Raw genomic sequence first — 13,024 nt, 5'->3', positions numbered from 1 at the left:
CCGAACCACCTGATAGATGGACAGAGAACACATGCTGAACACTGATGCGTTTGGCAGAAAAAAGCACCACTGGGTGCAGTTTATGATAAGTGCTCCATACATGTTTACTGTGAGCCACCGGTATCCGTCTCAGTCTATCAACCCAACCCATGCTAACAAAATTAACGCAAGCAGTTCTCAAAAACACAACCAACTTACAAGGGGATGGACAGTCACCTATGGCAGAAAAATTAGCTAGAAACATTCTACATAGCACTAAAAAACCATTCTGCATCAGTGGTTCCTTTGACTGCATCACTGCTATCAGTCAAAACAAGCTCTCCATCATGCGCACAAGGCGGCAGCAGAAAATCAACAAGTAGACATGCAGTTCTGTCTTTGTCTGAGCCAGCTCCCTTCCTTCTGTACAGATCTATTTAAAGAATAACACAAGAGCTAAAAAAACAGAAAAAAATAAGAACAAACAAATAAAACTTGAAGCTGCAGGAGTAGTTAAGACACTTACTTTGTTGGCTACATCCAATGCATCGTGGTCTGGAACTAGATGCACATATGCCTTCTTCTCGCCGTCGGGCCTAAAATAAAGATGGACTGTTATTTCCAGGCATTTTGTCATAAGGTTCTTGAAATGATGAAGGAGGCAGCGGCAGCTTGATAGGAAACTTTATTACGAAGGATGGTTTACACTTCAGCCTCAGCACCACAGCCACAGCAGGCCAACCAGGCTCCCTTCAACTGCTTCCTTTCAAACATCTACATTCCATCACTAGGGACAACCAAGATGCAGTCCCAACATTCTAGTTAAGCTAACATTGATTTACAGTGCATATCAGTGTTAGCTGTAATGTAAGATATAAGGTACTAAACAACAAGGTGCAGGATAATACCCCCCCTTTCCCATCAACAAAATTAACAACATAAAATTAAACATAATCTTTCAGGTAAGAAGGTCTCTTAGCAACCCTAGAGGACCTTCTTACAACAGTTGTATCATTAACAGGATCATTTACATCAAGTACATTTTCATTTCTCTTAGCAACTTTCAATACACGACCCAAATTCCACATACGAGGATCTTGCATTTTTACAGCATTTCCAAAATGTTTCATAACCTTCAGGGGTAATGAAAATTTGGAACCAGAATTGAAAACACCGCCAGGAGGATTTTTTATTCTGATTAAATCACCGACCTGAACAACAGTTTTCTTTGTAGTTTGTGTGAGTCAAATAGGTCTTTCCTTTTATAAGCTAACTTGTGCTCTTTTACTTTTTTAAACTCTTCTTTCTGAGAAACAGACAGATCATTACTGATCATGTCATTAACCCAGGAAGAACAGACTAAGGTATTGGCCTTTCTTCTTCTGAACAATTCAAAATGGGAGAAACCAGTGCTCGGATGAGGAGTTATTATATCATTCTTTACTTTACAAAATAATTCTTCTTTCCAACGCAAATTGTTCGTAATGGCACGCTGAATGGTTTGCTTCAAGACTTTGTTGAATCTCTCAACCATGCCATTGGTCTCGGGATGGTACAATGCTGATTTCTTGTGTCTGATACCTCTTATTTTAAAAAATCTTTCATTTCACGAGAGACCAGTTGCATTCCACTGTCTGTCAACACAGAATTCGGAAAACCTTCCCTCTCTAACACACTTTCCAGAAATGTAATTACATCACGCGACTGAATAGAGTTAGTAATGGCAACTTCTGGGCATCTTGAATACATGTCCATGAGTACTAAAACATACTTGTGAGAACTGGCATAGCAAATGGGACCCAATATATCAAAGGAAACTTCTTTCCAGGGTTTCTTCGGTATGTCTCTTATCTTCATTGGGTTGCACTCTACATTTTAAAGTTTTGTCTGCATTGCAACACTCTCCACAATCTCGCACAACTCGTTCCACCTGGATATCCATTCCAGGCCACCAATACATCAACCTTAACCTTTCGTTAGTCTTGGAGATCCCTGGACGGCTCTCATGGGCTAGTGAAATCAAACCCTCTCTCAGGGATAAAGGAGGAATAAGTCTTGTGCCCCTAAACACAAGACCACTTTGAAGAGATAATTCATCCCCAACGCTCCAAAAGGTCTGTAAGACTTCATTGCTTTTGTCTGAGTTAGACCAGTCACTTTTTATGTTTTCTGTCACCTTTTGTAGTACAGGATCTTTATCAACTTCAGCCAACCATTCATCCTCACTAATTATACCTTCTCTAAACAGACAAACGGCTAGATTCTCATCTTCATCAGCAACATTTTCACTGGCATCAGTCAAGTTGACCAAACCGGAACAACAGTCTGCAGCCCAATTCCTGGCACCCGGAACATATTAAATATCAAAATGAAATTCTTGTAATTCAAGTACCCAGTGCCTGATCCTTGAAGAGACTGCATCTAAGCCTTTCCTTTCAAATATTTCTTTAAGAGGTCTATGATCACCTTTTGCCTTAAAATTGCTTCCCCACACAAATGTTTTGAGTGTTGGTACCGCCCAGAAAACAGCTAGAGCATCTTTCTCTATAACTGAATAATTCAGTTCTGCCCCTCTGAGGCTTCTGGAGATAAACAAAATAGTATTTTCTAAACCATTATGGGCCATATGTAGGTAAATGGCATTTACCGAATCGTAAATACCGATTTTTACCGATTCGGTATTTACAATTCGGTAAATGCCATGTAGGTAATTATTATTTAAATATTACCGAATCGGTAATATTCGGTAATTACCGAATCGGTATTTACCGATTCGGTAATTGCCATTGATTCCTATGGGCCTTGAGGCCCATAGGAATCAATGGCAATTACCGAATCGGTAAATACCGATTCGGTAATTTTACCGATTTGTTAAGGGGGACAGGGTGTCACTTTGACACCCTGTTGCACCCCTGATTCTGGCTTGTGTGCAATGTGACACACATACATGCCCTTAGGGCATGTATGTGTGCCACATGGCACAGGTGTACATGCACAGATGTGCATGTACACAGAAATTCGTTATTTACCATGCCATTGTATTTCATGGTAAATAACGAATTTCTAAGGGCCTGTGGCACTGTTTCCAGTGCCACCTACATCCCAAATTACCGATTCTGTACATTTACCGATTCGGTAATTTACCGATTCGGTAAAATTACCGATTCGGTAAATATACAGAATCGGTAATTTTCAGGCCCCCTACATCTGGAATTACAAATTATTTGTCGGTAACACCGAAAATGAGCCATTTTCGGTGTTACCGATCGGTATTTGGCCACCTACATATGGCCCTATGTCTTTGCAACAAGACAGTCCCAAGACCTTTTGAACTGGCATCGGACATAACTATAAACTCTTGCCCTAGCTCAAAGCTCTGAAGACTGGATGCCCCTCTAAGCATTTTCTTTATTGTGCAAAATTCCAATTCACACTCACCATTCCAAAAAAAGGAATGCCCTCTTGAGTGACTAGATTGTTAATGGTTTCAATCAGTTCCTTTTTTGGTTCAATTCCAACTGGAATTATCTTGTTACCAAGATATCTATTTTCTCCAAATTGAATTTGCAGTTACTGGCTTTTAAAGTAACACCTTTCTCCTTGAACCTTTGCAACACCTCACGTACCCTTTGGTTGTGCACAGTAACATTTTCACCAAATATAAGAAGATCATCTTGATATATTTCAATTCCCAATAAACCTACCAACATTTTTTCCATTACACGCTGAAAAACAGCAGCGGCAGATATCAGTCCAAACGGCATTCGTACAAATTTAAACGTGCCAAACGGAGTTACAAAAGCCGTTAGATCTTTAGACTCATGGTGAAGTCTAACTTGGTGGTATGCCAAGGTAAGATCCCCAGTTGTGAAACACTTTGCCCCTTTTAACATGGCCAACATTTCATTAATATTTGGAAGGGGATAGTGGTCCACAATGACATTCTTATTTAATTTACACAGATCCACACAAAGGCGAACTTCACCATTAGTCTTCTTCACCATAACTACTGGGGCCAACCATTGAGTAGCGTCCACTACTTCTATGATGCCATTTTCTTTTAATTTGTCTAACTCAGCTTTCATCTTTTCTTTGACAAGAAGAGGTATACACCTCTGACCTTGCTCATAACTGGTTTAGCTCCTTCCTTAATTCTAATGTTGTGCACATATTTCTTGATGCATCCCAGATTATTTTTAAACACTTCTGGAAACTCATCCTCAAAATTGGGCTTAACAGAATCTACACTATTCACTTGTAAGGTTTGTCTCAATTTAACTGAAGGAGTGTCATTGGGGTCTAGATATACACCTAATTCTTTCTGGTGGATCCAGCTAAGGAGAGAGTCCCCCCATACAGAAACATAGATTTTCTCTGCAGTAAATCTATCTTTGAAGTGGATCGAGCCATTAAAGTATCCTATAAGTTTGATGGGTTGAACATGATAGCCTTTTGGGGAAACGTCAGGTTTAAACAACTTAACCTTGCATGCTAAATATTTCTCAAAGAAAACTTTGGGAATCAAAGTTATCTTTGCACCTGAATCAAATAACATGGAAAAAGAAGCCTCATCAATTTGAACTGAAACCCAGGGACCTCCTGTACCATTTTGAACTTGCATGATGATTTTATCTTCAGAAGAATCATCAACAAATTCACAAGTTAATTCCTGAATTTGTTTTTTTGTATTAGAAGTGTTAAAACTCCTGCAACAATATTGAAAGATGACCTTTCTTTCCACATTTTTTGCAAGTGGTTTTCCAACCCAGACAACCTTTAAAGTTAGCACAATGTCCAGTATCACCACACCTGTAACATTTTCCGGAATTTGATTGTTCAGCATTACTAAAGTCTTTCTCCGATGGAAGTGAAGCATTAATAAAGTCTATTTGAGGCATACGTGAAGTGAAACTATTGGAGTTCTTTTTGCGCACAGTAACCATTTGTGTCATTTCTTCTTTTAAAGTTGTACAATTCTTTTTCATTTCTTCAACACAAGCTTTACTGTGTTCAAAATTCATGGCAAGAGAAATAACTTCAGAAAGAGATGGATCATTCTTTTGCCAAAAGCTCTCTCTAGCTTTTTCTACACAACACCCTAACATGAACTGATCACGAAGTCTTTCTTCAGTGTTGACACCAAAAGAGCATGTAGAAGCAAGTTTCCTTCATACTGAAACATATTCTTCAACAGATTCACCTTACCTCTGCATTCATTTCCCAAATTAATATCTTTCTAATATTCTTGAAATTTTGGGTAAGTAATGTAAGTCTAATTTCTTCATGCAAAATTCACACTCATTTAGGTTATTGCTCCTTTCAGCAGACAGGTCAGGTAGATGTTGAAAAACCTCTTGACCTTCTGAGCCAGGACAATGAAGCAACAAGGCCATTCTGCGCTCTGCGCTCAAGGAAGTTCCACAAAGTCTTGCATAGTTAATAAAAACATTCTTCCATGTTTTCCAAGGAATTTGCCGTTCCCTGGGATCCATAAGGAAGAAAGTAGGAGGAGGAACATTTTGCATGTTGACGCAAATTAGTGGGTGAAACCAGTAAAACAGTAAAGTTGTGTGCATCAGAGATAGTAAGAACAGCTGTTTGTAAATGAACGTAACTATGAAACCAGCTGCACATAAAATAATGAAAAATTAAAAAAAAAGCAGGCTGTGTGTCTGTGATGATATGACCCAATGGAGCAATGCAGCTGGGTGTGTCAGCAAAAAATTAAAACAGCTGCTCTTTATGTTAAAGAAAGCTGTTAGTTTCAGCTATGACAAGATCTGCTGCACACAAATGTAATGGAAGAAGGCTTTGCATGTCAGCTAAGACAAGAACAACTGCACACAAATGTAAAAAGAAGGATGTGTGTTTCAGCGATGACAGGAAAACCTGTAAGTATACGAAGAAAGAGCAGGAGATCCACTGTATGTATACATGAAAGGCTTGCGTGTCAGCCAAAATAAGAAGAGCCATACACAAAATAATGAGTCAGCGGTAATTCAAAACAGAAGGGCACAAATGGATGTATTGTTAGTTGCTAGGCAATAAAGAACAAAGAGACGTGCAATATGGCCACACACTATAGAACGCAATATAACAATTGAAGGGGAAGATTCTTCGTTGCTAGACAACAGTAGAATCTTGAGGTCAAAGACAGAAGACGTAACAAGAGTTACGTAGGCAGAACTGCTCACGTCGGGCACACACACATGAAGCCTCCTGGTTGATAGGCAATAATGGCTTCTCATGCGACTCCTTCCGCTGAGCACGCACACAGTGGAAGACCCTCATGCATGTCCTCGCTCATAAACACGCGTACGTTTAAGTCTCCTTGCGCGTATTTAAGTTTTCAAATGCAACTCCTTGGGGTAAAAACAGGCTGATGTAAGCTCGCAAATAAAAACACTATACACCCCACAGCAGAGATGAGACACAGAGGAAGCAGGGAGGAGGAGAAAACAGAGTCCCATGTCCCAAACTACCTGTATATGCTCCATACTTGGAAGTACGTTCATCGTGAAGTCCAGCAGTCACTTTGTAAAGGGTGAGTGACAAGAAATAATTGTATACTTGCCGAGTGAAGAGGTTGGTTGGTTGGTTCTGGCATAGGAGAAGGGCTGATGTCTTCATAAACGAAGTGAAAGAGATAAGATGAGAAAATAGAGTTTAAGTGTTGACATCCAGTGGTGGGTCCACTCTCCTCAAAGTCGTGGCCAATTAAAGGATGTAGGAGGCAGCTGCAGCTTGATAGTCAGGAAACGTTATTAAGAAGGATGGTTTACACTTCAGCCTCAGCACCACAGCCACAGCAGGCCAGCCAGGTTCTCATCGACTGCTTCCTTTCAAACATCTACATTGCATCACTAGGGACACCCAAGATGCAGTCCCAACATTCCAGTTAAGCTAACACTGATTTACAATGCATATCAGTGTTAGCTGTAATGTAAGATATAAGGTACTAAACAACAACGTACAGGATACTACAATTCTCTTTGAAGCCTTCTTGCATATACCAGCGGTTCCTTTGAAACATCATTGTTATCAGCATGAATTTAAGTTTTCCATCATTTGCACAACTGTACAGTGAAGGAGAAAAACACAAAGGTACTAGCCTAGCAGCACTCCGAACTTACTCTAAAATGCATACACTGGAAATACTCAGAACTGGTCAGTGCCCCATTCTTCAATATATCTTAAAGAACACATGTGGGTGCACTCACGCATATAAGAGAAATTAAGGCTTGCGCCCCCAACCAATGACTTCTGCGGATTCCAGGGGCTTGTCACGACACTCAATGTGAGCAATTTCTCACAGTGGTTTTCTTAGGGTTTAAAGTCAATAAATCAGAACCCTCAGCATAGGTGGTGGGAAAGTAGTAGTAACTGAACTGACACTAGCTTGGCAGACACAATAGCAACTGAGTTCTATAGAAAACAAAAGCCAGACACCATGCATGGTCTTTGTGTTAAAATAAAAACTGAACGGGTGAGTAATTTTCTGGAATTTTATGAAACTCAAATCTGTTTCAGCAACTGACTGTTCAGGTTGGGGTGTGTTTGAGTGCGAACGATGCCTGCAGGCACACTCCCATCCTGAACTAGCAATGAGCTTCCGAGTAAAAAAGTCTTTACAGATCTTATGATTATTTTCATATGTCTTGTTAACACATGGAAAACGCTGGGGAGACAATACAGAAGAATTAAAATATTATTGCTACTTGGTGCATTTGTTACCCTCACAGGAGGAAGAAAGCATATGTATAATAAATTAGCTCAAATGCTTTAGACAGAAACAGTTAAATGTCAGTGGCTAGCTGAACCCCTAAAACGTGCAGGGGACACTCGTAGGTTTCGATCCACAGTTATGAAATTGTGTTCATCGCCCCTTCTCTGTACATCGAGAGAGACTATCCAGGCCCTCTTCCAAAAAGCATGTAAAACACAAAATAAATGCTCTTAATAGCAGGGAAAATGAGAATGCCAGACATTTGCTACAATAAATCATACCTGATCAGTGTGTTGACCTTGGCAACATCAATATCATAAAGCTTCTTTACAGCTTGTTTGATTTGATGCTTGTTAGCCTTGGCATCAACAATGAAGACCAGCGTTTTGTTATCTTCAATCTTCTTCATGGCAGACTCCGTGGTAAGCGGGAACTTGATTATTGCATAATGGTCAGGTCTGGGATGACAGTAGGAGCGAGAGAAAGTTATTTCTGTAAGTTATTTGACCATCCCGGTTTTACCCAAGCACAGAATCTGATGAACATTTTGGGCGAAAAGGCATCTAGTAGGCAATAATGAAATATTTAGTGGGGTGGGTTTATTTATTTATAAAGCGCCTAAATCACCCCGAAGGGGTATCTCCGTGCTATGGAGGTGCTGTAGTAGGCCAAGAGGGAGGACATATTAAAACAGTGCAGTTTTAAGGAACCCTCTGAATTGGAGGTCATCAGGGCATTGCCGCAGATGGATAGGGAGATGATTCCAGTAGAGAGGGGCTAGGTGAAAGAAAGCTTTCCCACCCAGTCGTGATTTTTTGAACCGCGGTACAAGAGCAGAGATTTAGTTCCAGAGTGGAGTGGCCTAGAAGGTATGTAGTGACTGAATTTTCCTGCGAGATAGATGGGACCTTTACCATTCAAGGCCTTGTGCACAATACAGCACATTTTAAATTGGATTCATTTGTGTACCAGGAGCCAGTGAAGTTGTTGAAGGGGTGGAAGAGAGGCAGTTTCGGGGGAGCGTTCAATACAAGGTGCGCCGCAGTGTTTTGGACCACCGGTAGTTTGCTCAGCGAGGACTCATTATCTGAGACCAGAAGGGCATTACAGTTGTCAAAGTGGCTCAGCATCAATGCCTGGATGAGAGTTTTCCATGTGGACAAGGGGAGGAAATGGAGGACTCTCTGTAACAGGCCAGGTACATGGAAGCAGGAGCTTGCGGTGGTTGCAGTGTGCTCTTTCATGGTCAATTCCTGGTCTAGGCGTATGCCAAGGTTCTTGATCACAGTCTTGGGCTCCGGAGGGTCCCCTAGATCCTCCGGCCAACAATCTGCATCAATAAAATAAGCTGTAATCACAAATGTTCAGGCTTTGATCGCTATGAAACATCATTTCCATATTCAACGTGGCTAGAGGTAATGAGAATCCATGGGAGTTGATCACCAACATATTAAATGAACGTTCAAGTCAGTATTGTGAGCATGATTTTCATCTGAAAACTGTTTCACTGCTATATTCCTACAAAGAAATAAGATTCCTTAAGTGTCAAAATCGTTGACCACATACTTGTTCCTACGAGGAGCACTCTTCCTGGGATACTTTGGTTGCCTCCTTACCCTCAAGGTCCTCGGCCTCCTGAAAGTGGGGGCTGTCCTAATTTTCTTCTTCTTGTGACTGTGTACCCCCTTCAGAACAGCCTTTTTAGCTTTCAACGCCTTGGATTTTGCTTCAGTTTTAACAGGGACAGCTAGAAAGAAGACAGTCTCAGTTAAGTACGTGACAAAAATGAAATTACAAATTAACAGCTAAAACGAGTCTATATTTTTCAAATCCGTAGTGGGAAAAACAGTATCCTTAAAACGATATACTAAAGTTGATCAGATTTCGTAAACATATTTGAAACAAAAATGTGTTTAATGTTAATTTGTCAAAGTGTTCCCTGCGCAAAAAGTTGTTTCGGAGTTGCAAATAAGGCTCGAAGTTACAATATGGAGGTGGGCAGCGCGTGTTTCCCTATAACCAAATCATGCAGGTATATGTTTTTTACCAAACCATCTGCTGGGCTATTACACCATGCTGAAGATCCGAGTTTTAGTCATCAGGTAGCTCACCTCCAAGCGTGTTTGCAGTATCATACTTGATCTCCAAACTGCTGCTCAGATGTTCACACCTGTTTCTGCAAGAGCCCCTCTGAGGAGGTGGCCCTTTTGATTCTCGGGGTCCAGGACTGGCTGCCTTGGTATCAAACTGACCCCGGGGGTCAGCCACACAAGAGCCATCCTCCTTGACCATGTGCTCAATCACCCAGAGTGAAATGAAATATCTACTCACACATGCAAGAACAGACTTTAAAACAGTTTATATATACTTCAACTTCAATCATAAGACCAAACATGGAAAAAAAGTCACGTGGGGTTTAAGGTGGCCACGTCCCTGTGGAGTATAACACGATTACTTTCAATAATTACAACTTCCCCCAAGAGCGCTACATTAGACCTTCCTAGAGACTACAAATATAATCTGCATCCCTGCTCCCAAGAAGCGCCTCATAGATCGGTTATAAAGTACTGACAAACTCCTACGGACAGTTAACCTCTTCCCTCCTACCTCCCCAAGCAAATGGAAAAAAATGGCCACGAAAAAACCAGTACAGGGCCGTTAAAGATTTCTTTGTCCCTGTCCAGAAGCGAGCTGCACACACACGATCCAATGCTGAACTGCAAATAAAGGCTGTACGTTGCCTACACCACCCAGCATGGAGGTTGGCAGCCGGATATTATGTCTCTCGAAAGAATAAGACCTTCAGTGATCTTAATACCTCTGAAATCACCCAAAGTCCCTCTCACTCGACCACCAGCTCTTACCTTCCTTCTTGGCCTTCTGTGCTATGTTGGGGGTAAAAGAGAGAATTCTCACAAGATAACTAGTCCAATCTCAAACGTTGCAGCGCAATGAACATTCCTGACATAATTTTTCGTGGAGGCTTGACACGCACATTCTCGAACATTTCAATAGAGGATAGCTGGAGACCTACACAATGGACTCTTGTCATTAATATGAATAATAGACCAACACAAAGATTCGCAATTTGCTATGTTTGCTTTGACTTCAGACATTTTATTTAATTTTTAGAAGACACGAATATTCACAGAAAACATCTAAATGCTTTTCTGCCATTCACGAGGTGGAGAATATATCATATTTAAGGAGTGCGGAATGTTTTCAGGAGTTAGCCATAACATCTCATGTACGAGCCAAGCGATTGAATAAGTATATCAAGTAAAAACAAGAATATGCAATGCAATAGGACTCGTATTTACGCGAGACCTATTGCATTGCAAACGGGAGTACGGACGTGCAGGGGCAGGGGGGCAAGAAGGCACGCACTGCAGGAGGGGGGGAGAAGGCACGGGAAGAAAATAGTGCTCACAATCTAAATAAAACATACCATGCAACACTCAAAGTAAAGGGTCCAGTAGCCATGGAAGGATACAAATTACGACATGGCTGTCATAAGGAGGGACTAACAAGCCTATAAACAAATTGGAAGGCAGCATTTAGAAAGGACAAAGATACAAGCCAATGAAAAAGATGGGCGGGGAGTGGGCGGGGCTTCCCTCAAGTAGTCAACTACCACAGATCTACCCTAGAGCAGCGTTTGCGCGCTGAGTCAGCCCTCGACCTAAAAAACTGACACAGACATTGTGGACCCAACTCAGCACCCGAGACCCAACTAACCAAGAATGCATTTATTTGGGGAGCATGGCTAACCCCACCCCACCCTGCCCCTCTACACCTACACCTGTGGGTTGTCCATAGGCCATGTACAGTGAACTTTGGGGGTTTGTGGACATGGCTCTGGGTGCAAGAGTATGGCCGAAGGCAATGACTCTGGTGAGAGGGTCATCGGGAGCAGGATGTAACCATAAACAATCTCATGTTAATGGGGATGTGACATTTAATGTAAGAAGTGATGTCAGGGAGTATGTAATTTGTGATGCTTATGATGTCCTGTGTGAGATCATGAACAGTGCATGGCAGGTGTGTAAGATTTAGGTTTGTATCATAGTTACTACATGGTGACAACTCTGTTTTAACTCAGTTATGACATCCAACTACTTGAAACACAACCTTAACTTAATCTTTACAATGGGCTTGCTGTGGTTTCCGAATGATAAATCATACTTGTGCCCCCCTAAACTATAGCCTACTGCGTTCAGACTTGCAAAAAGGGCACTGAGTTCACAATATGACCTTTGGCCATGTCATGCACATCATCTTTGCGTCACATGTTTCCCCTGTGGCTGAGAGACAAGACAGGTACTGCAGAGCATGGCTGTCATGGCTGGCACTCACTTCTGCACTAGAACCCAGTGCACATGGCATGGCACATGGCTAAACAGCAGTCATTGGGAGTAGAGCATGTCTGTCACCATTCCCAGCACCCAGTGCATCTAAAATCAAACTCAGCGTATACGGCCTTTGGCTTTGTGTATGCAGGTCATGGCCTTGTCCTGTGTCTGCCACTCTTGCCTCAGAACCCTCTGTACAAGGTCGAAGGAAGAAAGAAGGCAGACACTGGATGCAGGGCCTGTTTGTCAGTCCAGTCCTCATGACCTTAGATCCAGTACTAGCATCCCCATATGCACTGCATGTGGCCTGATAGCCTGTGTAGTGGGCCCTGGACACTTTTCCCAGAGACTAACCCAATTGGAAAACAAAAGTGACGTTTAGCATAAAACTCTTGATTTCCAAATATATTTTTATACGGTTAAAGAGCGTCTTCCATTGAAAATGTTTATTATTGATTTTCTTACAACTTTGGTTCCATTTGATAAATCTACACGAAATTAGGCAGACACATACCATATCCAGATTCCTTTTGGTATGTCACATGTGTGTAAATTTGTCAAGGATATCAAAAGGAAAATAGGAGACAAAAAAAAGTGTACATTTGCAAATATCATTAGCGCTGTTTGCCCAGTGAACTTTGGTAGACAGTAGGTTTTGGCCCTTTTTGGTATCTCAAGTTCCATACAGATCCATCAAGGCAGAGGTAAATTAAAGTGGAGTCAAAAAGTTGGTAGTCGTGCGTTTAGCTATGTTTAGTTGCGGCCAGCTTTTAACAGAGCCGATGGAAAAAAGGGGTTAAAAATAGTGTTTTCGATTTTACGTTCAATGTGAATTTTGAAGTTAGTGACCCATATCAAAAGAACCAGTTCTGCATGCCCTTTGGCTTGAAGCAGTTATGCCAAAATTCCAAAGGTTCCCTTGAGTCAAATTAAATACAGGTTCACATAATCATACCTCCAAGTGCAA

General features: G+C 41.3%; 3 non-coding genes across 3 annotated transcripts; all 3 read right to left on the bottom strand.

Annotated features, from left to right (window-relative positions):
* Window positions 1-268: 268 nt before the first annotated feature.
* On the bottom strand, window positions 269-334 carry LOC147712171 (small nucleolar RNA SNORD42). Its single transcript, XR_015296339.1, has one exon. It is a non-coding gene; the product is annotated as a small nucleolar RNA SNORD42 (small nucleolar RNA).
* A 6,648-nt stretch (window positions 335-6,982) lies between these two features.
* On the bottom strand, window positions 6,983-7,053 carry LOC147712170 (small nucleolar RNA SNORD42). Its single transcript, XR_015296338.1, has one exon. It is a non-coding gene; the product is annotated as a small nucleolar RNA SNORD42 (small nucleolar RNA).
* A 2,769-nt stretch (window positions 7,054-9,822) lies between these two features.
* LOC147712169 (small Cajal body-specific RNA 16) lies at window positions 9,823-9,997 on the bottom strand. The gene has a single exon (XR_015296177.1).
* Between the last annotated feature and the right edge of the window lie 3,027 nt (window positions 9,998-13,024).

This window comes from Lissotriton vulgaris, chromosome 5 (assembly GCF_964263255.1).
Source record: "Lissotriton vulgaris chromosome 5, aLisVul1.2, whole genome shotgun sequence".
In the NCBI taxonomy this organism is placed as follows: Eukaryota; Metazoa; Chordata; class Amphibia; order Caudata; family Salamandridae; genus Lissotriton; species Lissotriton vulgaris.
Note: the sequence above shows the minus strand (reverse complement) of the source record. Positions and strands in the feature narration are given on the sequence as shown.